Source organism: Pseudorca crassidens, chromosome 15 (assembly GCF_039906515.1).
Source record: "Pseudorca crassidens isolate mPseCra1 chromosome 15, mPseCra1.hap1, whole genome shotgun sequence".
Classification (NCBI taxonomy): domain Eukaryota; kingdom Metazoa; phylum Chordata; class Mammalia; order Artiodactyla; family Delphinidae; genus Pseudorca; species Pseudorca crassidens.
In genome coordinates, this window is record NC_090310.1 from 1,073,754 (window position 1) to 1,101,353 (window position 27,600).

Genomic DNA, 27,600 nt, shown 5'->3' on the forward strand with positions numbered 1-27,600 from the left:
ATGTATGAGACGCAGAGTCTGAAGCCTTCTGCACCGTCGTATGTATGAGACGCAGAGTCGGAAGCCTTCTGCACCGTCGTATGTAAGAGACGCAGAGTCTGAAGCCTTCTGCGCCGTCGTATGTAAGAGACGCAGAGTCTGAAGCCTTCTGCACCGTCGTATGTATGAGACGCAGAGTCTGAAGCCTTCTGCACCGTCGTATGTATGAGACGCAGAGTCGGAAGCCTTCTGCACCGTCGTATGTAAGAGACGCAGAGTCGGAAGCCTTCTGCACCGTCGTATGAAGAGACGCAGAGTCTGAAGCCTTCTGCACCGTCGTATGTATGAGACGCAGAGTCGGAAGCCTTCTGCGCCGTCGTATGAAGAGACGCAGAGTCTGAAGCCTTCTGCGCCGTCGTATGTGTGAGACGCAGAGTCTGAAGCAGGAGGCACTTGGGCTGGCAACCTGCTCGCCCACTGAGGCCGGGGCTGCGGCTGCCTCTGGGCTGGGGGCGCAGGGCTGGACCAGGCAAGTCTGTGGATTCTTGAGGCCCTCCTGGGGACCTCCCCACACAACCCTCCGGAACTTTCCGAGGGCTCAGTGACCTTGGGCAAGCTACCTCCTTTCTCTGAGCCTCTGTTTCTTTAATTGGAAGTTGGGGGAGGCTTCCTGAATCCCTACCTTGCAGAGTTGAGGAATGAAAGGAGAGAAAGTAAAAGAAGGCGTCAGCTGCCTCCTGACAATGTGCTCCACGCCGCGTAGGGAACAGCGGTCAAGGTCCAAGTGAGGCCTGGCTGGGACACACGCATCCCTGCACGAGCGTGTGCCGTGCACAGCTTGTATCTACCCCGAGTAAGGGGCCACTTCTGGTGTGGAACACACAGCTGTGTGTGGACACGGTGCGGGCACACCTGCAGACCTGTGTGCACGGCTGGTGCGGACACCGCGGCGGTGCCCACGGCCCTGCGTGAACACGCTCACCCCGCCAGCTCGTCCCCATGGCAACCCCAGGCGCAGAGCAGGTGTCTGGGAGACCTGAATCGGTGCTGACAGGTGGGCTACATGTGGTGGGCTCCCCGGGGGCGGCCGGACCAATCAGGGTCCCGGGGTGAGGGCTCCGGGGGGATGGGGAAGTGCTATCCTCTCCCCAGCAAACGCTGCCACCCCCTGCGAGCCGGATTAGATGGGAAGCTTCCGGAAGCCCCCATCTGGCTGTGATTCACGCAAGATGTGCCGGGGCATTTACAGCTGAACGGCCCCCCAGGTCCCCCCCCCCCCCGCCAGACGCAGCAGGGAGCCCTGGGTTTGTGGTCTGGCTCCCACCTTCTGGAGAGGGAAACTGAGGCTGGAGACAGCTTCAGCCGTGGCCACTCCCACTCCCCGGCCAGCCCAGGCAGGTGTGGGTCCTGCCAGCCTCTGTCTAGAAGGCGCGGGACTCAGCCTCCACCCACCTCCCGCTCCCAGACTCGGAAAGCAGCCCTCGCCTTAAACCCGAGCTCGGCCTCTGCCCAAGTGGCTTCCCTGCCTCCTTTGCCATCTGGCTAATTATCCGGGACCTTTGCTGCAAGACCAGGCGGGCCCAGCCCAGCTCCTCCCCTTCTGCCCGCCCTGAAATCATCGGCTCAGCTGGCAGCGTTCCCATGGCAACAGCAGTGACGGCACAAAGGGCCCGGGAGGGTGGAGGGAGGGGTGGGTGAGGCCGGAGGAGGGGATTTCTGGCTTCTCAGTCATCCACAGGCATATGTGGTGAGGCTGGAAATGGGGCCTAGGTGTCCCCCACTGCTTGGAGACAGTCAACCCCTCCCTCCAAGGGAGTGACCCTCCCCCTCCCCCAGCACCCAGACCCCCGGCTGCCCAGGTGCAGGTGGAGATTGTGGCAGAAGTGAGGGCATAAGACCCAAGGCTCAAGAGGCATCACGGTCACCACACCTGGCCAGCTGCACTTCGCCCGACTGGCTCTGAGAGCTGCCGGCCGCACACCTCGCTGGGGCCTGTTTGGGTCCCGTGAGACCACCGGGCAGCTGGCCCTGCAGGGTGGGGGCATGGGAACCGCACTTGAGTTTCTCGGTCTCGTTGGAACAAGCCTGCGGTTCACTGCAGAAGAAAACAGACGCTTCCTGTTAGAGGGAGGTGGGGATCCTGAGAGGCCCTCTGTCCTGACCCCGGCCACCTGTCAGCTAGGGGGCCCGCCGCTGCCCACTGCGTGGCCACGGGCGTGGGCGCCTCCTGCACGGAGGGACGTCCAGAGCCCTTCACCTGACTTCCTGCCTCTGTGCCCCTCCCTCCGCGAGTGGCGTCATGGGTCAGTGTGGATGGGGCACGTCCCGCATCCACGTCACAGCCGCGCGGTCCTGCGCGCACTCGACGTGGGGGGAGGGATCGGCCCCTCGACCTGGAACCCGCCCCCCGCCAGGCCAGGGGGCGACGACTCTGCCTCCGATCGTGACGTCCGCTCAGATGTTCCTGCTGCCCCGGGTGCTGGCAACCTTTGCTCCCTCCAGGCTCGAGGACCAGCCTCAGTCCAGAGTGACTGGGACCCCACCGACTCCGTTCAGCCCCCTCCCAATGCCAGCCTGCGTCCTGTCCCTTGGGCCACACCCTCGGGTCAGGTGCCAGGTAGAGGCCGGAGCAAGCCTGGGTGGGGACCAGGCCTGGGCCACGTCCCACCTGGAGGCAGAGGAGGGGACACAGCCCCGCCCCGATCCCCACCCTTAAAACCTGCCTGGTTTTAGGCTTAATTGCTTCCCATTCATTCGTTCTCAATGTTCACTCAGCAAATCTTGTGGGGCCTACCCTGTGCCAGGCCTGGAGGTACGAAACCAAGTCCTTGCCCGTGTCAAGCGTGCATCTACTGAGCTCCTACTGTGTGCTCAGCCCTGTGCTGGTGTAGACGCCGGGGCACAGAAGCAAAGGAGACAGACACGGTTCCTGCCCGTATGGCGTTGACAGTCAGTGGGAGTGACGTGGAGAAGCAGAGAGGTGAGAACACTGCCAGAGGACAGGGTTCTGCAGATGTGGCCTGGGGCGATCCGCTGGCTCCTTCATGCGGGGCAGGCTGGGGAGGCTTCTTGGAGGAGGTGGCATCGAGCTCTTGCCCAGGCTGGGGTCCAAGGCCCACTGCCATTTGCTTTGAGATCTTGGAGAAGCCCCTGCCCTCTCTGATCTGGGCTTCCCGGCAGTGGTGTGAGCGACCAGAGAAATGGGGTGGGGGAGAGTTTGCTGTAAGCCAGGGCAGGGGGAGAGGACAGGGTGATGGTCCTTCTGGGCACCGCAGAGAGGAGCCCCCACTCCTCTTGGCGGGAGAGGTGCTGCGTCGGGGCGGCAGGGAGGGTCTCCTGCCTATGTTTATACCCACGGATGCACAGATGGGCCTGAGGCCTCTGCCTGTCGAGGACAGCTGCCCCTTCTGCCCCCTCCCCCCCTGCTAGGGGGTGTCTGGGTGGTGGGGGAGTGCACAGGCGGGAGACCAATCCCTGGCCTCGCTGAGCCCCTGCTGCCCCGTCTGTGCGATGGAGCTGAGCCTCTGGGGTCCACCCGCCCACGCGAAGGCGGGCCGGGGTGGGAGTGTTTGGGTTCCGTCCCAGCTGACCTCCCAGGGGCCCAGGGGCCCCGAGGCTGTTGTCTCATTTGTCAAAAGGGTTCTCAGCGGGAGCAGCACAGTTCACGCGGGCACGTTCATTTCCGGTCCTTTCAAGGATGTCCCCCTTCCCCCCACCCCCCATTCTCCTGGGAACGTGTCTTTTTTTCGCCTTTTATCAGTGTTGCCGTTGCAAACGCGGCAAGGTGTTTGTCACCATTCAGCAGCTTCGCCTGAACAGATGGTTGCCGGGCGCCAGTCCCGCAGGGAGGCCGCCTGAGCCCGGGGCTGCCCGGCGCGGTGGGGAACGGGATCGTGGCAGGTCGCTCGCTGCTTCTCAGTGCTCACCTGTAGCCTGGCTGCGAAGCGGGGGCCACCTGCCAGGGCAGGCGTGAAGATGAGTGAGTAAGGCCTGGAACGGAGTCAGTGCCCCGTGGGCGGTCCCTGGGCCCTTGTCCTCGGTGCCAGAGTGGAGCTCAGCTGGCCGGACACTGGGGCTGGGGTCCTGGACCGCCGTGAGGGAGGAACCAGAGTCACCGGACAGATGGCAGGAGGGCGCGGGGGATCCGGCCGACCTTCCGGCCCGTTTCCGAGGAGTGTTTACCGGTGTGCCGCGGACGCTGCCACGGGCTCTTCTAGGGAGCTCACGTCTGTCTAGATGGATTTTTTTACCTTGCGCCTGGAGTGGAACAGCTCACCACATTTTTAGCCAAGTAGAGTCTGAGGGAACCTCAGCCTTCGTTTCAGGCAGACAAGCAAATTTCAAGCCTCATTTTCATATTTCTAATAAGCACTTAGCAAATTTATGGCTTTATGTACGGCTCGTCGGGCTGATGCCTCCCGAATATGCCGGCCTCCCCTTCGCTGCAATTTTCCTTACTGCGCCGCACCCTCCGAGGTCTCTCTGCCTTTGCCCAGCAAATTAGCACGTCAGCCTCCTGCTGAGGAATGACGGGGCTGCAGCTGCGAGAACATGGGGTGAGGGTCCTGGTCACGCTAGCGTCAGCCCTGAGTTTTCCCACAACGCGGAAAACGTGAGGCCATTCTGGATTGCAAAATGCTCATTAGCACAGGCACTTCTTTTTTTTTTTTTTTGCCTAGCATTTAAATATGTGCAATAATGTATTATTTCCCAATTATTTTTTATTTTCAAAAGATATCTATTGGGCTTCCCTGGTGGCGCAGTGGTTGAGAGTCTGCCTGCCGATGCAGGGGACATGGGTTCGTGCCCCGGTCCGGGAAGATCCCACATGCCGTGGAGCGGCTGGGCCCGTGGGCCATGGCCGCTGAGCCTGCGCGTCCGGAGCCTGTGCTCCGCAACGGGAGAGGCCACAACAGTGAGAGGCCCGCGTACCGCAAAAAAAAAAAAAAAGATATCTATCTTTTCACAAAAGCAAATCAGGAAAATGCTCAAAGGAGAAATGAACCGTGGTCCCACCGTCCAGAGATGAGCAGGTCAGCGCTCTGGAGAATGGCTTTCTGGTCTTTTCTTCTGAGGTTGAGGGTTTGCTACAGCGTGTTGGTATCAATCACCCTTAAAAAACACTTGTGACAAGTCGAAATGTAACTTACCTGCAGAAAAGCTCACAGATCCCAAGCTACCATTGAGTGAATTTTTCATGACGTATACGTAGCACCTACGTCAAGAGGCAGAACTAACCAACCCCCCCGGAAGTCGCCTCCTGGCCTTTCGGGGTCCTGCCCCGCCCAAGGGTGACCACGATTTTGGCTTCTAGCAGCATAGTTTTGTCTGTTTTTGCACATTGTGTAAACAGACTCATCGATTATATACTCTCTATGTCTAGCTTCTTTTACAGAACGTTTCACTTGTGAGATTCACATAACTTTGTTGTTGGATGTGATGGTTCCTTCATCTTCGTTGCTGTATAATATTCCCAGGGTGGAGCCACCCCAATTCATCTGTCCCTTCTGACACTGACGGACATTGTTTCCGGTCTGGGCTGCTCTGAATACTGTTGCTAAGAACACCCTTGAACATGCGTTTTGCAGGTATATGTTCATATTTCTGTCGTCTTGGAATGAACTTGTTGTCTCTGGTCATTCACGGACCTTGAGCGCTTTCCAAGCTGCAGAATTTCATCAGCGTTATTAAAACGCTGGTGCAGTGTTCAGTGAGGGGGTGCGCTAATTGATTTACAGTCCTTCTCCTCGCATGGAACACTTAGGTGGTTTCCAGTTTTTTTTCTCTTCAATATTAAGTGGCAGTGGAAATCTTTGGCCATACATTTTTTTCCTCTTTGGGATTATTTCTTTATGATAGATAGGTTCTTGGGAGGAGGACAGCTGGCCCCAGGGATGGACTTTCCTCCCACACCCCTCTGACTCTTTCATATTGTCAGATGTGATGAACAGTATGTACAGAAGAGTGCAAAAAACATGTATGAACAATGGAAAGAATGATCACTGTGTGGACATCTGCACAACCACAGTCAAGGTTAAGAGAGTGTGAGACAACATCACCAGCCCTCGGGGGGCCCTTCCAAGAGCTTCTCCCTGATACAGCCCTCTCTTTTCATTCCCGAATGTAGCAATCAGCGTCCCCCAACAATGCATTCTGGGGTGGCCCGTTTTGTACTTTACTTAAAGATAATCATTTCATACCCAGTCTTTCTGACCCCGTTCTTTTGGTCAGCATCATTTGGGGGCTGTTTATCTGTTCATCAAGGGTGGATTTTCATTGCTGGAGAGTATCCCATTCTAGGACTGGATCAGACTCGTTTCCAGTTTGGGGCTGTGATGAACCTCTTTGTGTGTCTTTGGTTGTGTGAGTACCATAGTCCGAGGTTTACACCTGGGGAGGAACGGCTGAGCTCGGAATGTACAGCTTCACGTCATGCTGTTTCCCAAAGTGATGGTGAAACGGCCTCCAGAGCAGAGGATGAGGGTCCTCCTGCTTCGTCGCTTCCCCAACACGACTCGTGAGACTTCTGAAGCTTTTCTGTCTTCATGAATAATGAAGTTGAGAATCTCTTATGGTTTGGTTTTTTGGAGGCTTATTGGATGTCCTCATTTATGAAATGCCTTTTCGAGACCTCTCTCCATTTTATTATTGAGATGCCTGTATTTTCCTCGTTAATTTGTAGGAGTTGTCCATAGATTCGGAATGGAATAGCATTTCCTCGGAATAGATAGAAGATGGCTGTCTTCTAACATTTGTGGCTTGTGTTTTTTTTCTTTTTATGTTATATTTTAAGAACAGGAATTCTTCATTTTCATGGAATAAAGTTTTATCAGTATATTCTTGTATGGGTGCATAGGAAGAACACCTTCCCTTCCTCCAGGTCATCAATGTATTTTTCTGTTATCTCCTTAAATATATAGTTCTTCTTTTCCCACTGAGGTCTGTAATCAACCTGGAATTGATTTTTTGTGTGGTGTGAGGTAGGGGTTTGATTTCTTTTTCCTCCCAGATAAATGTCTAATTTATTGACAACTCTTTCCTTTCCCCGTTGATTTCCTGTGTCTTCTTTGTCATATCAAGGGCTGGTTCCTAGTTCAGTGTCTGAGCTTTTTTCTGTTTTGATCCATGGGTTCATTTTGTCTGATCTTGTATCACGAGCACACTATTTCAGTTTCTGTGGTTGTATAATAAATTATCTGATTGAGTAAACCCCCACCCTCAACCTTGTTCTTCTTATTTAGGGCCATTCTTGGCCCTTTGCTCTTCCATCTAAATTGTAGAATCAGCTTGTCAAGTTCCACAAAAAGAAAAAAGTCTGCCAGGGTTTTGACTGTGATTGCATTGAATCTACGGATCAATTTGCAGCGCTGAATTTTAATAAATGTTCGTTTGCTACTTACTACAGATGTAGGGAAATCCAGCTTACATGTGTATATGGATTTTATATCCAGCACTCTAAGCTCTGTCATCCATCGCTGTATTTATACATTCTTTGGGATTTTTTTATGTAATGCCTATGAATAACTCGAGTTGTTTCCTCCTTTCTGAGTCATATCATTTTTATTTCTTTTTCTTGTCTTATTGCAATGGTGGAGCCCACTAGTGCAGTTTTGAACGGAAGCGGTAGTAGCAGGCATCCATGTGCTGTCCTTGATCTTAAAGGGAAAGTTTTAGTTTCACCATTAAGCATCTTGTCTGCTGTAAGCTATGCACACTTCAAGAGCTTTTTTTTTTTTTTTTTTGCGGTACGCGGGCCTCTCACCGTTGTGGCCTCTCCCGTTGCGGAGCACAGGCTCCGGACGCGCAGGCTCAGCGGCCATGGCTCACGGGCCCAGCCGCTCCGCGGCATGTGGGATCTTCCCGGACCGGGGCACGAACCCGAGTCCCCTGCATCGGCAGGCAGACTCTCAACCACTGCGCCACCAGGGAAGCCCTTCCAGAGCTTTTTTATCTGTATTACCAAATGACTTTCCAAAAGAATTGTGCCAGTTTCACCATTACCTTAGCAGCACTAGCTATTATCTTTAGGTGTTTTCTTGTTTGTTTTGTTTTGTTTCTGTGGTAGTGGTTGTTTTTAGATCGTTGTTTATTTGATGAGCCTATATGGTGTCTCAATGTAATTTAAAAATTTTGCATTTCCCTAATTATGCAAGAGGTTGAACATTGTCTCATATATTTGTTAACCAACTGTGTTTCTTCCTTTGTGTCTGTTTCTCTACCCATTTTTTTATACATTGTTAGTGTTTCCCTAATCAATTTGAATTCTTTACATAATGAAGTTATCATTTCTCTGTCACATGTGCTATGAATAGTTTTCCCTGTATGTTGTGCCTGTTTTAAAATGTTATTTTTTATGTTCTTTTCCCTTATTTTTATTTATTTTTTAAAATTATTTTATTTATTTATTTTTGGCTGCGTTGGGTCTTTGTTGCTGCGTGCAGGCTTTCTCTAGTTGCGGGGAGCAGGGGCTAATCTTCGTTGAGGTGTGCGGGCTTCTTATTGCGGTGGCTTCTCTTGTTGCACAACACAGGCTCTAGGTGCGTGGGCTTCAGCAGTTGTGGCACATGGGCTTAGTTGCTCCGCGGCATGTGGGATCTTCCCGGACCTGGGCTCGAACCCGTGTCCCCTGCGTTGGCAGACGGATTCTTAACCGCTGCACCACTAGGGAAGTCCTCCTTTATTTTTATATGGTCAGATCTGTCTCTCTTTTCTTGTACAATTTATTCTGTTTCTCCAGAGCTTGGAAGGCCTTCTCCCTCCTCAGGACTGCTAAGTATTGAATTCTGTTTTCATCTAGCTTTTTTTCTATAGTGTAATATTTCATATTTAACTGTTTACTCCATCCGGAATTTGTGGGGCTGTGGGATGTGAAGCGAGGAGTTAATTCTGCGCGCAGTTTAAGGGGGAAGCGGCCTCATTTGCACTTCCAAGCCTGGATTCCCTTCGTCTGGGCGGAGTGGGAAGAGATTAAAGGGAGGAGGGGAGGTGGCACTGTCTGCAGCCGGCCTGGGAGCTGTAATTAACCCGTCCCTCGCTGCCTCTGCCTGACTAAGTCAAAAGCAAAGAGTTGTCAGGCCAGCTGAGGAGTATCCTGCGTGATCCTGGGCCAGTCTCCTCATGCCTCTGGGACTCAGTTTCCTTGTCTGCAGAATGGTGGCACAAATGACACCTGTCCTGTTGGTGCTGTCACTGGGAGCATGTCCTGCAGAAAGCAGGGGGTCAGGCAGACCCAGCACAGGTCCTGGCTCCTCTGTGGGATGTCAGTTCTCTGAGCCTCAGTTTCTCTATCTGGAAACCAGGGATGATACGACTGCAGTTCCCACCTCGTGGGGCCGGGGAACACTGCATGGCTGTCTCTCTGCTGTCATGATTGCCCTTCAGGGGAAGGGGCAGTGGCTCTGGGGTTGATTCTTGTGGTCTTTGGGAAGGGCCCTGGCCCAGCTGTGGGGGGCAGAGATACGGGAGGGAAGAGCAGTGGGACGGCCTGTGGGACCCCCTTCCTCCCAAGCCCTGATGGGTGGGGGGACGTGCCCCTTCCCCTCCTCAGCTCCCCAGACTGAGCTGCAGGGGTCAGGCATGCAGAGTGCATTGCCTTGCTTCCTGACCCAGACAGAAGGACCAGCATTGGCCCCGGGGACTCTGCCGGGCACACACGCGTGTGCACGCGCGCACACACACACGTACGCGGTGCTGGCTGGCAGGGTTCAGCTCTCCCGGGCTGTCTGAGCTGTTCCCACACCTGTCCCCTCTCGTGCCCCTTGTCCTCCCTGCAGGCCTGCCAGGGGCTGGGCTTCCTACAGTCTCCCGTTCTCGTTCCCGGGCTTTTTGTCCCTTGGAAAGAGGCACAGGAGAGGCGGGGCAGGAACGGAGGGGCAGCAGGGCCCACTCTGCGCTGCGTAAACCCGAACCCGAACCCTAGCCCACCCGCTCCCTCCATGTGTGGCCCCCAGCCTGGAACGACCCCCACCCCCCAGAAGGGCCCCGTCTGGAGCCTTGAGGTAGGGGCAGGAGGGGTCTGCCATTCTCTGTCCAGCCACCCTGGGCAGAGGAGGGAGGCGGGGTCCAGAGGGATGGAGCCCTGCCGAGGTCCCCCGGGGGCAGGAGGGAGCTGAGAACCCGGCTCGGGGCACCCCGGGAAGGCACCACCCCCTGCAGCGGCTGGGGAGGGGCCTGGGCAGGCCGGCTCAGCTCCCTTGTCCTCCGGCCCCGTTCCCCTTGGCCCACGGTGCCCCCTGAGTTGGGGGCTCCCCCCACCGTGCCCCCTCCGTAGGGTCAGCGCCAGGATGGCAGCCCTCCCCAGCCCCCGGTGCACACCAGGAGCCCGGCAGGCGCCGTGGAGCGCAGGGGCCTGGGGGCGGCATCCCCACTGCTGAGGCCCACGGGGCTCCGGGGCAGGAGCGGGTGGTCGTTGGTGCTGGGGCTGAAGGAAGAGGGGGAGGGCCTGAGGGGCCACGTGTGGCGGGGCGTGAGGAGCCGCCCGGGGGCTGGACGAGGAGCCCGGCCGGCCTGAGGTTGGCAGGTCGGGGGGCTGACTGCGCCCCTGCAGGGCCCCAAAGCGGCCAGTGGCACCCCGCGTCCCAGGTGAGGGGCCTGGCTCCTGACAGGTGGGACGGGCCCGGGGACAGGGCGGGCGCCTCCCGCCCCCCGGAACCCCCTCGCCCCGGCCTCGTCGGGGGGATGTGGCGTGGAGAAGGGGGGGCACGGGTGCAGCTGCGGGGAGGCCGGGCTGCTGGCATCAGCAGGAGCCCCTCCCCCCCCCGCTAAACAATCATTGCGCAAAATATGCAAATGGTATAATTACTGTTATTTGTTTTGCTGATAGAAGTGTTTGAAATGCAAATGCCAAGTTGGGGCCTTTCCTTTGTCCCACCCCCTCACCCAGACTGACGTCCGCCGGGGATGAGTCGCTCCTCCTGGAAGCGGGGGACTTGGGCCCCTCCACCCCCCGCCCCCCACCAGCTGCTGCCTCTGCCGCCCGAGGGGCACCCGGACGCGGCAGGGGTCCTGGGCCGCCACCCGATCGTGCGCACCGTGCACCTTAGAAGGGGGGCCTCGGCCGCCCCATCCCCCGCCGTGTGACCTGGGGCCTGTCCCTTGGCGTCCAGGAGCCCCAGGTTTCCTGTCTCTGATGGGGCCACAGCCTCGGGGCCCGTGCTCTCTGCCCCCTTGACAACCCCATGGAGGGTTTGGGCCTCGCTTTCCCACCTGCAGAAGCCCTGCACAGGTGTCTTCTCAATAGAGGGGAGACTCGGAGTCCCTGGGCGGTCTTTGGGGGCCGTGGTGAACCCGCAGCATCCCTGTGTGTACACTTTGCTAGCGGGGCTCGTCACCTTCGACCCCTCCAACCCAGGTGGTTTCTGGGGCTTTCGGAGCCCTCAGGCCCGTGGGTTCAGACCAACCTGGGCAGTGGCCGGTGAGAGGTGGTCACCATCATCCCTGTTCTTCGGAGGGGGAGCCGAGGCTTGTCGAGGACCCACCGGTCAGCGTGTCTCCATCACGTGCCCGGTTCCCACCCGGCCCCCCTCCCCCACCCCGTGTCTCCCGCTCGAGCCGCTCCACCCGAACCGCGGACCTCCTCGTCCGATCTGCCGCACGGGGCAGCTCCCGGGCCGAGGCTCGGATCTGTGACCGGCTTCACCTGAGCTCCTCCCACCACAGGTGCCGCGATTCCAGTATCTATGGGCTGTTCAGGCCCATAGAGTTCCAGCAGCAGCGCAGGCGCCGTCGGAAATCTGTGCAATCAGCCTGACCCCGGAAGGGGCGCAGCCCTGGAGAGGCCTCCCGCCGGGCCCCAGGTCCGTGGGAGCTAGTGGGCCTGCACAAGGGGTGACACCTGGGTGATGCTCTAGGCCGTTTGCGGAAAGACGAGGTATTATCAGAGGCAGGTGGGTGGGAGCGGGCCCTGGGCTCCTGTGGCCTCTCTGGTCGGTCTGCGCGGCGGCTGCAGGGCGAGATGCGGGGCTGGGTTAAAGCCAAGTGCGGTGAGCGTGTGCGCACACGAGTGGTTTTGGGGTCTGCAAGCGATGCTGACGGAGAGTGAAAGCTCAGGTAGTGTGAGACCGCAGGACCCACGCGCAGACCAGGGACCGCGGATCTCCCCGTACGGTGGCCCGGCTTCTGCTCACACGCGTGGGAGCATGGGGGCCACTGGTCCGCCTCGGACAGCTTTGCTAGGATGTCTGAGGGTAGCCGGAAACCCGGGCCCTGGCCCTGCCCGGTGCCGGCCGAGACGGCAGGGTGCCTGGGGTTCCCGAGCTGTTTCCTCGTCTGTAATGCGGGACTCTTTTTGAAGCTGGGCTGGGAATACGGTGGGCGCTCGGTAAGCGTGCGTTCCTGCTTCTCCTCCGGGGCTTCGTGGGGCGAGGCAGCCCCTCTGCTGGCTCTGGGCAGCTGGGAGGCCGAGCTGGGGTTGTCAGGGTCACCGGGACCCAGGAGAGGAGAGCAGAGGGCACTCTGGGTGGGCAGCCAGGGTGGGCAAAGGCCTTGGGGTGGGAAGGGATGTGGCCCTCTGGGTCCCTGGGCTGCGGTCTCAGCCTGGAATCCTGCGGGGGGGCCAGGCTTCAGGGAGCTTCTGAGCCCGGCGTCCTCTCTATTTTTATTCCAATTACCTTTTCCAAGGCAGGTTCAGCCTCATTAGCATATTCAAATACATTCATTATTATTTCAATTAGCTGTTAAGTAATTAACTCTAATTGATGAGCATTCCCCCCACTTCCCCACATATTTTTTTGGTTATTTACATCCGCTTCTAACCAACAATTTTAGGTAATTATGCGCCACTCTCTCATCTATTTGCACTCACAGGACAGGCTCCCTCTCCCTTTCAGCTCCCACCCCCAGCCCAGGAGCCTGGGGGGCTTCCGAGTGGGGGGATGGGAGGCGCAGGCAGACTGCGTGGGGATCCGGCTCCTGCCCAGGCCCTTGAGGGTCACTGCCGGGCCTCCAGGGGCTGAAGGTGTGCCGGAGCGCCCCCATCCTACTCCCGGGATCCCCCTTGTCCCAAAGATGCCGCTTCCTCTGGGCACCCCCTCGCCCCAAACCAGGTGGTGCTGCCCTCGAGTTGGCTGGAAACAAAGGCAGAGAGCGGTGGCGTGGTGGCCGCGGGCTTTGTCCAAACGCGGCTCCTTACTGCATCTCCCCTGTGTGCCCCCGCAAGAGGACGGCCCCTCGCCCTCAGTTTCCCTACCTGCAAAGTGGGGATCGAGTGATTGAAGAGTGAGGGTGAAATGAGGCGCGTGGAAGGTCCTCGGCACTGAGGACGCTCAGCGCAGGTTGGGGCTGAGCCAGGATAGATGATCGGTCACACCTGGTGGGCAGGCGAGGGGGCTCGGGCTGTAAACTGAATTGCTGAGGTCACAAGCTCATTATGTCAGCCAGAGCCGGGCCGGGGGTCGAAGGCTTCTGTTCCTGGGGCTCCCTGCCCGACACCGGGGCCACCGCAGGGTGGAATGGGCTGGAATCGCAGCAGTGACCACGGGCCCAGCCGGTCTGGACCGCGAAGTTCTGTTGATCTCTTGCCTCTGTGTCAGCTCCTCGCTTGCCCTCCGTTTTGTTACCCACACAGTGAGCACACACAGGGCAGAGACTCCCCCTGTGCTCGGGTAGATGGGATCTTCCGAAAGGCCCGTTCCCTTCTCAACTCCTCTCCCCTCTGTCTCCACACAGTGGAAGCTGCCTTGGTGACACCGTGTCCTGCACTTTGTCTGGACCCGTGCTCTCCCTCTGTGTCCTGAAACGAGGATGTGATGCCTACGACCCCCTTGGGGAGGAACACACCAGCCTGGTCTTCTCAGACAGGCCAGGTCATCGGCAGGCCCTGATCCGGAGGTAAGGGATGCCCTTGCTCATTGGCTGTCCCGGCAAAGGGGGGCAGGGCCAGTTCATAAGGACCTGGGAGGCAGGTGTGCTGGGTCATGGGTGCGGCCTGGAAGGGGTGGGGGGAAATTCGGCCGTTCCTGCAGAAAACAGTCGGCCTTTAGGGTCTGGCTCCCGTTCAGAGGTGCTGCCCAGCCCACAGAGGAAACGGGCAAAGGCTGCAGGGGCTCCCTAAGACTCAACAAGAGGGACGGGGGGTTTCAGGGGACCCGAGAATGGTCTGAGTGGGCAGTGGCTGTGCTCAGGCCTGTCCAGTATCCTCCCCGATGAGTCAGGGGATGCTCTGTGGGGTAAAAGCGATTTCGTCTTCCACCACTTTATGGGAGAAGATGCGGCGTCACGTGTTGGAGCGTAAAGCCATACCTGCAGCGCGGTATATGTTAATATTGACTCCGTGTATATTTGAAGACAGGCTCATATGGAAAAAATTATCTGAGATGCTGCATTGAATACCTAAGTGAATGATGGGGCTTGAAGCTGCCATCCCAGTGGCCAGGTGTTCGTGACCAGCTGTGCTGTGTCTGCTGGAGTCTCACCTCCAGCTGGAAAGTCGCTGGACAAGCTGTTCTCCTTCAGTGCGTTCAGAAATCACAGATATGCCCTCTTCTGTCGACCGTATCTTGGGTTTCTCCAGGCCACAAGGACTTCGTGTGGTCCTGGGACTCTGACTCAGCAGTTTTCAAACTTGGCTCCTAGGCAGGTGCTGTGAATGGGAGTTTCCTCGTCTGATAGAGCTGGGTTGTAATGTTTCACTGAACCAGCAGGAGGTGCTGTTGGTAAGTGACACGGTACCTTGAAAAGTGGATTTTAGGTTTTGGGTGTTTGCAGTAGACTGTTGCCTGCCGTGTTCGGCTGTTACAGAATCCTGTAAACTGGGTTCATTTAAAGTGATGGTGGTCTTATGCTCTGCCCACTCTAACGGACTGTGACAGGAGGCGTCTGGGGATTTGTGAAGCTTTGTCCTCCGGCACGTGGCTCCTCAGCGTGGCTTTCGAGTGAGGCTTTGGGGAGGTGGTTCTGAAGAGGAATCGAGGACGGAGAGGAGCCCACCGGCAGGAGAGGAGGCCGCAGGGGTCCTGGGCAGAGGGAGCGGCCGAGCAAAGCCCTGGGGGCGGGCAGGCTTGGCGCGGGTGAGGGTCAGAGCGCAGGCGCGGGCGGAGCGCTGGGCTGGGGCCGGGTCACGGGGTTAAGCCGCCTGGTCACTGCTCCTTCCGTCATTCTCCAGACGGCCATCGAGTGCCCGCCATTTGCCAGACCCTGGGCATGGTGGGTGGAGACCCCTGTCCCTCCAGGGACCTCCAGGTTTAGCAGGAGGGAAGTGTGTGAGGATGCAGTTCATGCTGCCCTGTGGCCCCCCGTCTCTTTAGCTGATATCATCCAGGAAGTCGGGGTTGGGGGTGGGCTGGGCTCTGACTCCATGTGACTGAGACCGGCACCTGCCCCTCAGTGGGCCTTAGTTTCCCATATGAAATATGGTGGGGTCCCCAAGAACCTTCTCCATGGATTTGTTGAGAAGTTGAGAAGATAGGACAGTCTGGGGTGGGGGCAGCTCTGACCACACAGTAGCCTAAGACCCCCATGGGCGTCCAGACTGAACCACACAGCAGTGGAGCGTGACGCAGGGGTGGACGGGACACCCCGGAGGCCCAGGGCTGTGGTAGAGAGTGTACACTTAGGGCCCGGCTGGGTGGATTCGGGGGTGCTGACCTCAGGCCATTGGCACGGCCGTGAAGGTGCAGGACAGCCCGGGTTTAGCTGAGGCCCTGGCATCAGCTCAGTCCTTTCCTACCCTGTGCCTTTGCTCATGGTGGTACCTTTGCCTGGAATATCCTCTCTCCAAGGTCCGTCTGTCTTTGGAGTGAATTTGGTGTCGGACAGACCCTACTCTGCTGAATTTCGGATGTACAGTGCTGGAGAGGTCACTCGCTACCTCTGGCCTCCCACGTTTTAGAAAATTATTGAACTATAGCTGATTTACAAGGGTGTGTTCATTTCTGCTGTAGAGCAGAGTGGCTCAGTTATACATGTACATTCTTCTTCATATACTTTTCCATGCTGGTTTATCACAGGATACTGAGTATAGTTCCCTGTGCTCTACAGTAGGACCTTGTTGTTTATCCATCCTCTACGTAATAGTTTGCATCTGCTCATCCCAAACTCCCAATCCATCCCTCCCCCACCCCGCCCCGCCACCTCAAGTTTGTCCTCTGTGTCTGTGAGTCTGTTTCTGTTTCGTAGATAAGTTCACGTCGTACTTTATTTATTTCATTTTATTTAGTTATTAATTTTTGGCTGCACTGTGTGGCATGTGGGACCTTAGTTCCCCGACCAGGGATCGAACCCGCACCCCCTCCATTGGAAGCGTGGAGTCTTAACCCTTGGACCGCCAGGGAAGTCCCTGTGTCGTATTTTAGATTCCATACGTAAGTGATATCATAAGGTATTTGTCATTCTCTTTCTGGCTGACTTCGCTTATGACCTCACGTTTTTTAAATCGGTAAAGTAGAGATAATAATCTCTCCCTTACGGAGAGTGTTCGGTGGGATGTGTGAATCGCCTGGTGTACAGTAGGTGCTCAGGAAACAGTAAGGGGTATCACCCCTTGCCCCCCCAGCATGAAATGGGAGCGTCTCTGGCCCATCACGTTAGATAAATGTTAGTTCTTCCCTTCCTTCCGAGGTGCCCGCTCTCCCCAGCCCACGTCAAGTTCGGGCTCACCCGAGCTAGTCCGGGACCCCCACGGCCGGGGGGCATCCCCCTCCTGCCTTGGCCCTGGAGCCCTTGTACTGGCCCCAGGCTGCGTGTTCCGCGGGGAGCCTCCTGAGCCTGGCGGGTGGCAGACGCTGAATGAATGTTTGTGGGATGAATGGATGGGACGTTTCCCAGCCCCGCCCCACCTGAGCAGGCAGGTGGCAAAGCAGATGGTGGCGCTCCTGCGGGGTCTGGCGGGGGAGCCCACGCCTTGCACTAGGTCTTCTCCAGGCGCCTGGGGGTTGGGCTGTTGTTCCTGAGATCCCTTCCAGATAGAACATTTTGTCATTCAGCGACTTGAACTTTCTTGGTCTATTCTTGCCTCCTTCCTCCTCCGTTTCCTGGTCCTAAGACCTCGTCCTTAGAAGTGTCTTATATTGAAGCAATGACTAAAGAGTCCAGAAGGAACCTTCTGAGTGTTCTGGTGGCCCCAGGTGACCTGTCAGGGCCAGCTCTGTGCCGGCACTTGCTCAGCACCAGGGACAGAGCCCAGCGAGTGGCCCTGGGCTGTGGGTGGTGGGTGAGAGGGGGATCTGGGAGCTGGCAGAGCTGGCACCCCAGCCCCCCCCTCTGTAAGACCCCTCCCCTCCCTAGGCCTCGGTTTTCTTTTTGAGAAACGGGGGTGATGCTTTCCCCAGCACAGCTGGCATGACCTAAGGGTGACGGGCCACCCAGCACCGTCGGGACCCACCCCCTCCCCTCTTGCACATCCCTGCCCCTCCCCCAGCCCTCCAGCTGTCATGGTTCCCCACCCCCTTCTCTCCAAGGAGCGGAGTTATTTATCTGCCGGATGGTGACAGGCAGCAGTGGCTAGAGTTAGAGCTGCTGTCCAGAGATCAGCTGGCGGCCGCAGAGCAAACAGCCCGAGCTAATTAGCAAAAGGTCACGCCTGCTCCTGGAGGCCCCGCTTTTGAAGTCGGGGCCTCACACAGACAGGCTGGAGGGAGCTGAGACTTTGAGTTAGTGGCTTGGTTACCAGGACAGCTTCAAACCCCTGCTCACATCTCATCACCTGATTCCCAGCGCACGACTCTGAGCTCCACCTTTTAGAGATTCCCGACGCCCGGGGTCCAGCCGTCCACTCCCTGCCCCAGGCCGGACAAACAACGGAGATCAGCCCCCAGCCTTCAGCTTACCCGGAGCTCAGGAGCAGACAGTCCCCAGCAGCCGAAGTGCAGGGCACACACACACACTCCCTCTGACTGTGTTGTTACTGTTTTTCTCTAAGTAAATTTACTTTTTAAAAACTTAAATACATTTATTTAAAAGGGAACTTTTATGGCACTACTACAAATAGAAAACAAGCCTCCTTTTCCATAAATAGAATTCATAATCATAAAAATAAATTCAGTGGAAACAAAGCAATGTTATTAAATTCTAGTTGGATGCCGCGGCCCAGAGGAAGCTCAGAGCCCAAGGCCTGCTATCGCTTTATTAAAAAGGGAAAACAGCAAGTGTGCACAGGTGTTCAAGACTTTACTAGCCCTGATCTGAGACTTTCTTTTGATGTAATCAGCAGCACTGAAAAGAATTAAATTAAGAGTAACTGTCTAATGAAATTATTCAGCATTATTTTATGCTGTGTCAGCTAGGGATTGAATTTGGCCGAACAAGACAGAAGAAACCTGACACTTGCGTGGTTGAACCCCATGTAGCAATTCATTTTTCTCGTGTAGAGAGTGCAGCAGTGGGGGTGGTACACAGTCTAAGGAAGTTATCAGCAATTCAGTTTCCTTGTAGCTGCCCCCTTGGCCAGTCTTAGCATTTGTCCTCATGGCCCCCAGATGGCTGCTGTGCCTCCAGCCATCGTATCTGCATCTCGGGTGGGAAAAGCAGAGGAGGTGAAGGGAAGGGAGTATACTGGCCGAGTCTGTTCCTGGTTATCAGGATAACAACCTGAGCCTGTTCTCTTGCCCACTGTGGTCCACTACCGCCTCATGGTTGGTTCTCACTAAATGGTCCCTCTATCTGTCGCATGCTTACTTGGTGCCTCCTGTTTTCCAGGCAGTAGACCCCTGCCCTGTGTTCACGAGGCCACGTGCTGGCCTTTGTGAGATGAGTCGTGGCCCCGCCTCGGGGCATTCTTCCCCCCTCCACCCCACACCTGGCTCCTGCTGTCCACAGTGGGCTCAGCTCGAGGGTGGCTCTGCCTCCGTCGCATTTCTCGTCCCCGCGGACCCACACTGCCCTAGCCACCTGCGGGGGTGTCCAGTCAGCCTGTACAGAGCTGCCCTGGATGGGGGAGCGTCTCTCCCCTCTCCCGCAGCCCTCCTGGGCCCTGGGTCCCTGTGCTCCCCCTTGGGCCTCCGGCAAAGCCCCTCCTTGGCCTGTGTGTCCCTCCAGCCAGCTGGTGGGCCAGGCTTGCGGGGCCACGTTTCTGCTCCTAGACCTTAATTTGCCTTTTCGTTTCCTCATAGAACGTACATCCTCTGGTTCCTGGAGTGAATTAGCGGGAGGAGGGTCGAGCCTCGGGGCGCCTCCTGTTCTGGGCTGTCTCTGGCTGCGCAGGCCCTGGAGACCCCTTCTCCTTCGGGCCAGGGCTCCTGGGTTGGGCCTGCGGCCCCGTGCACCCATCTCTGCTACGGGTTTTTCCTTCAGCCTGAGCTTCTCGCCCCCTCCCTCGTAGACCTGACTTCTGACCCATCTCCTTGGCGCCACTGCCAGGGACCCAGTCTAGGTCCCAGATTTCAATATGGGTGCCAGTGCTGGCCAGCTGTGCAATCAGGGGTAAGTCACTTCACCTCTCTGTTCTTCGTCCGTACTATGGGGGTGTGGCAGCTGCTGGTGGGGCCCTTTGATGAAGTGAATGAGAGGCACCGAGGAGTAGCCCACCTCTGCCTCCTCCCCTGCCTTCCCCCCTTCCCACCTCCTGCTTCGTGGATGTCCACAGCCTGCACACGTGTGCATATGCCCCTCTGTGCATACGTGTCCCCATGATCCCGGGGGGGCCCCAGGCTCCGCCCTGCCCTCCCCCTCCTCTGCATGCTCAGCCCCAGTGACTCACAGCCAGGGCTGCAGCCAGAGTGGGTTGGGGCGTGCGGGGAGCGGGAGGGACCAGCGAGGGGAGGCCGCTGCCCAGGCCGGGGTGATGACAGCTGTGGGGGTGATGGGAGGGGGAATGGGGTGAAGAGCGGGGCTTGGAGCAGGCCAGAGAGGGCGGCAGGCACGGGGCATGGGAGCCGGAAGGGGAACCAGCAGACAGTTGTTTCTTCGTCGTGGTGATTTGATATGGACGTGACCCAGAGCTCTAGAGAAGGTTCTCTGCCAGGATGTTCAGGAGGGAGGGAAGGGTGGAGGGAGCAAGAATGCATTTACTGAGTGCCGCTGTGTGCAGGCCCTCTCCATGCCAGAGCTCACTCCCCACAGTGGCCCTGAGTGACAGGCGTCCCTGCTGTGACCGCCCCCGGGAAATGGAGGTGCAGAAGGGTTGAGGGTCCTGCCCCCCGCCGCGCCGAGGGCTCCCACCCTCGCTGCTCTCTGCGTGGACAGCAAGGGTGCCTGGAGCCCACAGGGGCTCCCTGCCTGTCCTGGCCCCGGACCCATGAATGCCTCTGGCCTGGTCGCTTGCGGTTCGGCCCTGAGATGCCGAGCGCGTATGGCCGGCTGCGGTTCCAGGCTGACCTGCCAACACTGAGGCTCCTGGGGAGGGTGGGCAGAGGTGGGCGCTGTGCTTGGTCTGTGCAGCTGGAGGGCCAGGCCTGGCTGGGGAAGGGGCTCCCGTGGGCCTTGAGCCCTCCAGACAGGATGTGTGAGTGCGCAGAGCTCAGAGAAGCAGACCGGACAGAGCCGGCTTCCTGGAGGGAAGGATGGGCAGGACTTGGGGTGGGTGGCGGAGAGGAGGCCTTTCCAGATGTGAGAAAGGGTGTTTGCATAGCACTTGGCATGCACACAGCGTAGGAAGTGGCCCGGGCCTGGGCTGTGGTGGGCGGGTGGAGAGAGGTAAGATGGAGAGTGGGGGGGACAAGCTTGCAGGGTGTGCGGCGGGGCTGCCAACTCTGCCTCTCCTTTGTTCCCGGCCCCCGGAGCATCTCCAGACCCCATTGAGCTCTCTCCCTCGTAATCTGTCCCCCGACTGAGAAGGCCCTCATCTCTATTAGTGAGCCGTTAAAGTTCTCCAAAAATACGATACTTCAAATGAGATAGAACTTTATTTCTTGTTCACAAAGCAGCCCAGAAGTCTGTGGCCCAGGGCTGGTAGGGCAGCTCTGTCACTATAACCTGTGGCTTCTGTGTCTGGGACCAAAGTGGCTGCTGCATTTCCCACCATCACATCTGCATCCTAACTGGGCAAGGTGCATGCATGCCCATTCCTTTCAAGGGAGTGATTCAGCAGTGGTGCCCTTCAACCTCCACTCACATCCCGTTGGCTGGAACTGGGTCATAGGCCCTGCCTATCTGCAAGGGATGCTGGGAACCACAGTCTTTATGTGGGTCCAGTAGTAAAGGAAGAGGAGGATAGAAACTGGTGACCAACAAGAGAGCTTGGTCACGCATTCTTCTTGGACGTCCTGTGGCCTCAGGACCTGCAGGGAGAAGAAGCAGGTGCAGGGCATCCTTGGCCGGCCTGGCTGGTGAATGGGGGCTGGGGCTGGCGTGTGACTTGTCCGCTCCCAGAGCCTCACTGGTCTGGGCAGGAAGCTTGCCGTTACTGACAGTTATGGAGCAAGAGGAGATCATTAGTACGTTTTGAATGGAAAGGTCCTCTAGCAAGAGGGTGACTCTGTAAGTTAGCGTCCAAACCGGAAGCACTTTTGAGAGTAAAAAGAGGCAGTGTTAACAATTACACTGGCAGGGCAAACTGTGGCCACCCTACCTAGAGACAGATCATCTTGTCTGTTTCCTCTCTGTGGACAGTGCAGCCCCCAGACCCTGTGTTAGTGACACTTGGTCTCAGCCGTGTCCTCATTCCTCCTTCTTAGCACGCCTGTCAGCCTCTCTGAGCCTGGGCTTCTGCGGTGCTGAGGGGGGGATGTCCCAGAGGCAGGAGCTTGGGTTCCCCATTTAGGCCTCTACGGAGCATCCAGGGCCAGCCCAGAGCTGTCCATGGTCCTGAGCACCTGCACAGAGTCAGGGCGCTGAATGCTGCCCCGCCCCTGCCGCTTCTCCACACCCCAGGGCCACCCTCCCCACCAACAGGGCCAGGTCTGGGTCAGGCAGCCCCGACCCCCCCCAGACCCCCCCCCCTCCTTCATCCTTGAGAGTCTGGTCTGCACACACCCATCCGTGAACATACCCATCGCTCAGAGATGGCTCCCTCCCCCACACCCCGTCAGCCCCTCTGTCCGTCCTCAGCTCACGGCGTGGGCGCCTGCTCTCCCTGCACGTGCCAGCCTTGTCCCCCACCTGCCCCTGCCCCTCTTTAGTGTGTTCTGAGCCCTTGCAGCCTGGGCTGGTTCCAGCACAGGTGATACTCGCCTGATACACGTGGAGGAGACCTCTGGGACGTGCCCTGATCCCAGCTCATCTGTGAACTCGGGACCCCGACAATTGCAGCGCCCTGTGACTTCAGAGGTTCCCACGTGCCCGGGACTCAGTGCCCCGGATCACACCTTCTGTCCTGAAACATCCTCTTCTCTGCTCTTGGCATCTGAGCCCTCCTGCCTCTGGACACACTTCCCTCTCAGGTGTCCCTAAGTGCGGGTCCTCCTGAAGTCCCTGCCCACGCTTTCTTCTCCTGCTGTGCCCTTTCCCTGCCCGGCCTCAGCCACACCGTGCGGGCAGCGCCTGGACCATCTCCCCCCTCTGCCCGGTCTTCTCTGCCCGGCCCAGGCCTTGGGCATCTCCCCTCATCCTCCGTCACAGGCACCCCAAGCTCGGCATGGCTCTGACTGTACCAACTCATCATCACTCACTGCCCCTGGTCTCCCACCACCCAGTAAATCTCCAGGTGACATTGGTCTGACCTCCTAAGTACCCCGTTTCTCTCTCTCTCTCGAATCTTTTATTGGAGCGTAACAGACAGAAAAGTGAGGAGTCACAAGTACGTTTAGCTCAATAAACTTTTATGAACCGGACACACTCGTGTCCCTGGGACCCAGATTAAGGGCATCACCAGCCCCCCGAGGCCCTCCTCGTGTCCCCTTCCGTCCACCACCCCAAGGGTGACCACTACCTTCCTGTACCCACACTGCCCGTTTTGGAGCTCTGTGTAAGTGGTTCGCTCAACCTCGTGTTTGTGACGTGTATCACATTGTTGCGTCCTTAGGGCTCGCCCATCCTGTCGCTGTGTCATGACTGTCCTATGGTGTGGGTGTGTCACAGTGTGCTGTCTGGGCTCCTGTTGATGGGCGGCGGGTAGCGTCCAGCTGGGGCTATTACAAATAGTGCTGCTGTGAGCACCCGAGTCTCCCTGCGCACGCGTGTGTGCGTTTCCGCTGGGTACTGTCTGTGTCTCGTGGCTGCCTCCCCTCATCTCTCCGTTTCCCTCCACGAGCCAGCCCAGAACCCTGTCCTCCCTCCTTCAGTGACTGTTGCAGCTTCCTCTCTATTCCCTGCACACCCACTGTTTCCTGCAGTAGTTCATTCTCCGTCAACAGCCAGGGTAATCATTCCTCCTCTCTACTGAACCTTCAGTGGCTCCCCAGTGCCCCCGGGCTGAGATCAGAGCTCCCAGCAGGTCTGCCCCAGCGGGTTCCTTTCACCCCACCAACCCCACCTTCCAAGTTCCGGCTCTTCTGGCCTCTGTACTTCCTCATAGGCCCCGCCCGTCTTTTCACCTATGGCCTTTGCATAGCCAAGCTCTCTCTCAGGTCTCTGGGAACACGGGCCGAGACCTGGACCCCTGGACGGATCCCCCTGCGCCAGCTCCCCGCAGTGCTGTCTCACGATTACATCTCACTCGTGCCAGCTGGAGCTCTGTCTCCTCCACCAGACCGGCAATTCCAAGGCATTGGCCTTGCTGGCCTCTGCACCCCTGTTGGCCCAGCATCTGACACGTGGGGGGGACTTGCTCGCCATTTGTCTGTGCAAGGTGGGCGGGCAGTGTGGGAGCCACGGTCCCCGTTTCGCAGGGGAGAATTAGGGGCTCAGAGCCCCCCGGGCCTCTGGAACAGGAGCCGTGTTGGACGGCTGTTCACACTGAGTCCGTGGGGAGCTGCTTCCTGGGGCCCCCGGCAGATCTGTGCCGTCATCATGAAAACCAGAGACACAGCAGGGCCCGGAGGACTCGTTTCAAATGGGGGTGACGGGGGTGGTGACGAGCACTGAGACCAGGAAGGAGCAGGCCCCTGGGGGGCGGGTGGCACCTGCAGGCCCGGCCTCCTCTCTTTCAGCCCCGAGACAGCATCCCGGCACGTCTCCCCCCGTGAGCTCCGTGTGGCCTGGAGCTGTCCCAGGAGACGCCCCTCCTCTCCAGCCCCACTCCCACCCCGTGTCCCTCATCACGGGGAAGCCCAGGTTCTCGCTGGGACGCAGCCTGGGACCACCACCCACCCCCTCTGCTGGGAAGACGAGGGTGGGACCAGCCAGGGGTCCCAAGCCTCCAGCCGGGGCCCGGGGAGTCCTCGCCCACCTTTGATTGCCCTCAAGGCCCGTCCAGCCTCCAGAAAGGGGCAGCGGGCCCACCCCCCAACCAGCGTCGGCCCCCAGCCCGCTGCAGCAGAGAGCGCCCCGAGGCCGTGTGCTGGGGAAGGACCGGGCAGCCACCTTCACCGACCCAGCCGGACCCGGTGGGGCAGGTGAGGCCCAGACAGCCCCCTGCCTGGCGTCATGAGCCAGGAATGTGGCCAGTGCAGCCCGAGGTCCTGGAAGGCCCTTCCTGCTTCGGGCTTCATGGGCCCTGAGACCACCTCTCCCTTCCTGGACTGGATCCCCTCCTCCTCTGAGCGCCCCCATCTTTGTACTTGGGCCCCCCTTTCCACAGACCTGGCTGTTACGATTACTTTTTATTTTATATCGTAAGACACCCTTACGTTATTGTTGGAAGTACTGATGACGCTGAGACTTAGCTCAGACCTCTCGTACTGAGACGGTCCAGTGGGCAGCCCACGCCGTCCGCCTGGTCCAGGTCCCAGCCTGGCCACCCACTGACGTGCTCCTCGCCCTTGTGGTGCCTCAGTTTCCTCGTCTGTCAAATAAGACCCATCATCGTGTTGCTTTGTGTTGAATAGCATTTAAATGCGTGCCTCAGCGCTTGTAAAATCAAACATTTGATGACAGTTATCTGGCGTGATTATAACGAATTCTCTCAGCCCTCTGGGGCTCTCTGACGAGGAAGCAGTGACACAGACACTTAGCGGCGTGCCCAAGGCCCTCATCCGGCGAGTGGCAACTCGTCTGCAGAGCCAGCTCTCAGCCCCTCCGCTCTGGCACCCTGTTTGTGGGGGAAGAGCAGGCAGAAGGGAACCAGCTACAGTGTTAATCGCTTGCACGACCTCCTCCTGGACTCCCAGCCCCGGGGCTGCTGCGCGGCCCTGATGTCCTGGCGCGGGGTTGGGGTGGAGGTACAGAGGAGACCCCTGGAGAAGGGCTCAGGACAGCCAGGCCCTCGTCCTGGGTCTGCTGTGACCTTGCTGTGTGACCCGGGGAACATTCCTTGCCCTCTCTGGGCTTGTGAGTACAGGCCCTTAGAGGGCAGAGGCCAGAGCTGGAAGGTTCTCTTGATGTGATTCCTCAAGCTCGCTGGGACGGCACAGCAAGGGCGGGCACCTTGCTGGACGGTTCACCCTGTTTGCCCTGCCTCCCTGGCGGGGCTCCTGGCACGTGGGAACCATTAAATGCTTTGTCGACCGGGGGGGAGAGGCAGGCACGTCAGAGCTGTCGGCTCGTGAGACAGGGATTCGGCCTCTCCCGGGGGCCGGTGCAGAGAGCGTATGCACCTGCCCAGCCTGCCAAGTTCAACCGTCGCACGGTTCCTCAGCACCTGGTGGAGGCCGGGCCTGGCCGGAGGGACCTCTGCAGGGGGTCACCAGCGTGGCTCTGTCCACCGGGGTCGTGAAGCCTGTGATACAGAGAGGCCCCGGAAAGAAGGCAGGAAGGCTCAGGCTCCAGCCCGCCCTCCGTCCTCGCCGAACCCCCTCCCGTGGTCCTGACACCCCTCTCCTCTCTGGCCTCAGTGTTTCCATCTGTGCAGTGGGAGCCTTGCATCACACGTCCTGGAAGGCCCTTGGCCAGCAACTCTAGGGATCAAGTTCGGGGCTGGTACATGTCATCCTCTGCTCAACGGCTGTGAAACTGACAGCCTTCTGCCCCAGCCCTGGGACTGGCTGAGCTGGTCAACAGCCCGAGTGGCCTGGGCTTGGTCCTCGGGGCCTGGAAACAAAGCACAGACCAGACAGTGCCCCAGCTAGGCCAGTGGGGCCTTGAGACAGAAACCAGAGTCGGGTCCTGGGGGGGCTGTGTTTTTAAAGCTCACAAGTGTCCTGGTGGTTTTCCTGGTTTAGGAACCACTGCTCTAGCCCACCCCGCTCCAGCGTGAGTGCCTGCTCTGATGCCTACCTCTCTTTGCACACCTCTGGCGACGGGGAGCTCAGTCTCACACAGCAGCCCATTCCTTTTCAAAACATTTTAAAATCTCTTATAAAATATTAAGACGTCTCAAATATTGAAGAAATCTCTAATAAATATTTCACTAATTATAAAATATTTAATGCAGCCCGAGGTATGAAGAAGATACCATGAAAGCTCTCCCTAACCCCAGTCACTGCCTGGGTCGTAGGGAAGCCCTGGAGGGGACAGAGGGCCGCGTTCAAGTGCCCCCCCCACCCCCTGCCCCGCCCGAAGCCTCTGTGTGCCCCTCTCAGACCCTATCCCCCCTTTTCCTTATAAATTTTTGATGGTGGTAAGTTACCATCTAAGTGTGCAGGTCACGAGCGTTAAGCACATTGGCGTGCAGCCATCCGCACCGGCACCCCCAGGGCTCATCCTGTTCCCCTCCCCGCTAGAGTAAGTCCTTCACTAAGTTGTGTGATGCTGATTCTGCCTTCTTTGCTTGCACTCTGTACGAGGCCCGCGTCCTGCACCGAGGCCCGGGTGGTGGGCGGAGTCCCGCGTCCTGCCCCGAGGCCCGGGTGGTGGGCGGCTGCGCGCGCGCGGCCCGGAGGCTCCCGTCCCCGCCGTGTAGCGCTCACCGGGCGCGTGCCGCGTGCTTAGTCAGGTCTCTGAGGACCCCTCGGTTCGGTCGCGCACGGCCTCGGACCCCTCGCAGCTTCTCTGGGGTGCAGGCAGCACAGGGATTTGGGCTCACGGGCTACGTGCATCTTTGCCTTCACGGTGCAGCCCCGGTTGCTTTTCAGCGAGGCCGGCTGGCCCAGGCTCGCATCAGCTGGCCCTGGGAGTCCTCCAAGGGGGGACAGTGGTCACACGCGGTGTCCACACACAGGCTCCGCCCCTCTGCCCTACGCACGCCCTGTGGGGACGGAGCCAAACACCCCCGTTGCCTCCTGCCTCTCTTCGGACCCCCGGCTTTTGCGTGTGCGCTTCACCAAGGGTTCCAAGGGTCACTCGCCTTGGAACACTGATCTGTTGGCCCCATGACGCGTGGTCACACACACAGGCTCTGGGGCCAGACTGCCTGGGTTTGAACCCGGCCCCACCTGAGTAGCCGTGGAAACTCGGGCAAGTTAATAGACATCTCCGTGCCTCTTCTGTAAAATGGACAATAACAGTACTGACTTCACCAGATTGGTTTAAATACATAGTGTGAACGAGACGTAAAGCTGTCAGAAGAGCGGCGCAGAGTAGGTGCTTTGCGAGTGTGAGGTCTGGAGCCCGACCCTCTGGAGCAGTGCCGGATCATCGCCTCCTCTGTCCCGCCTGATATGCCTCTGTTAAGTCGGCCCGCGTTACCTTCTCAGGCCGCCGCATTTACCTGTGAGCCTCCTCTTGCCTCTGTCTTTTCGCTGTGAGTGGTGTGGGGCCGTGCTTCTCTGTGACCTCCTTCCTGGCATGTTTTCGCCCCGCGTACTGCACTGAGGTGGATTTGACCCGTTACTGCAGCTGGAGGGAATGCTTGGGTCCTGGTCCCGGCCTCCGGCGTCTGTCCCCTTCCTGCAGGCT

The 27,600-nt window shown here is 58.2% G+C and overlaps 2 protein-coding genes across 20 annotated transcripts in view; one reads left to right on the plus strand and one right to left on the minus strand.

The window, feature by feature from the left end:
• The window catches only part of PSMG3 (proteasome assembly chaperone 3), a 476,610-nt gene that overhangs the window by 90,154 nt on the left and 358,856 nt on the right, over positions 1–27,600 (minus strand). The gene's annotated exons all lie outside the window — the stretch shown is intronic.
• ELFN1 (extracellular leucine rich repeat and fibronectin type III domain containing 1) overlaps positions 1–27,600 on the plus strand; it is a 129,426-nt gene that overhangs the window by 88,081 nt on the left and 13,745 nt on the right. For all 19 annotated transcript variants that reach the window (XM_067705318.1, XM_067705311.1, XM_067705307.1 and 16 more), the window contains one exon: positions 13,645–13,806. The gene's annotated coding sequence lies outside the window, so the exon portion shown is untranslated. The remainder of the gene's footprint in view (positions 1–13,644; positions 13,807–27,600) is intronic.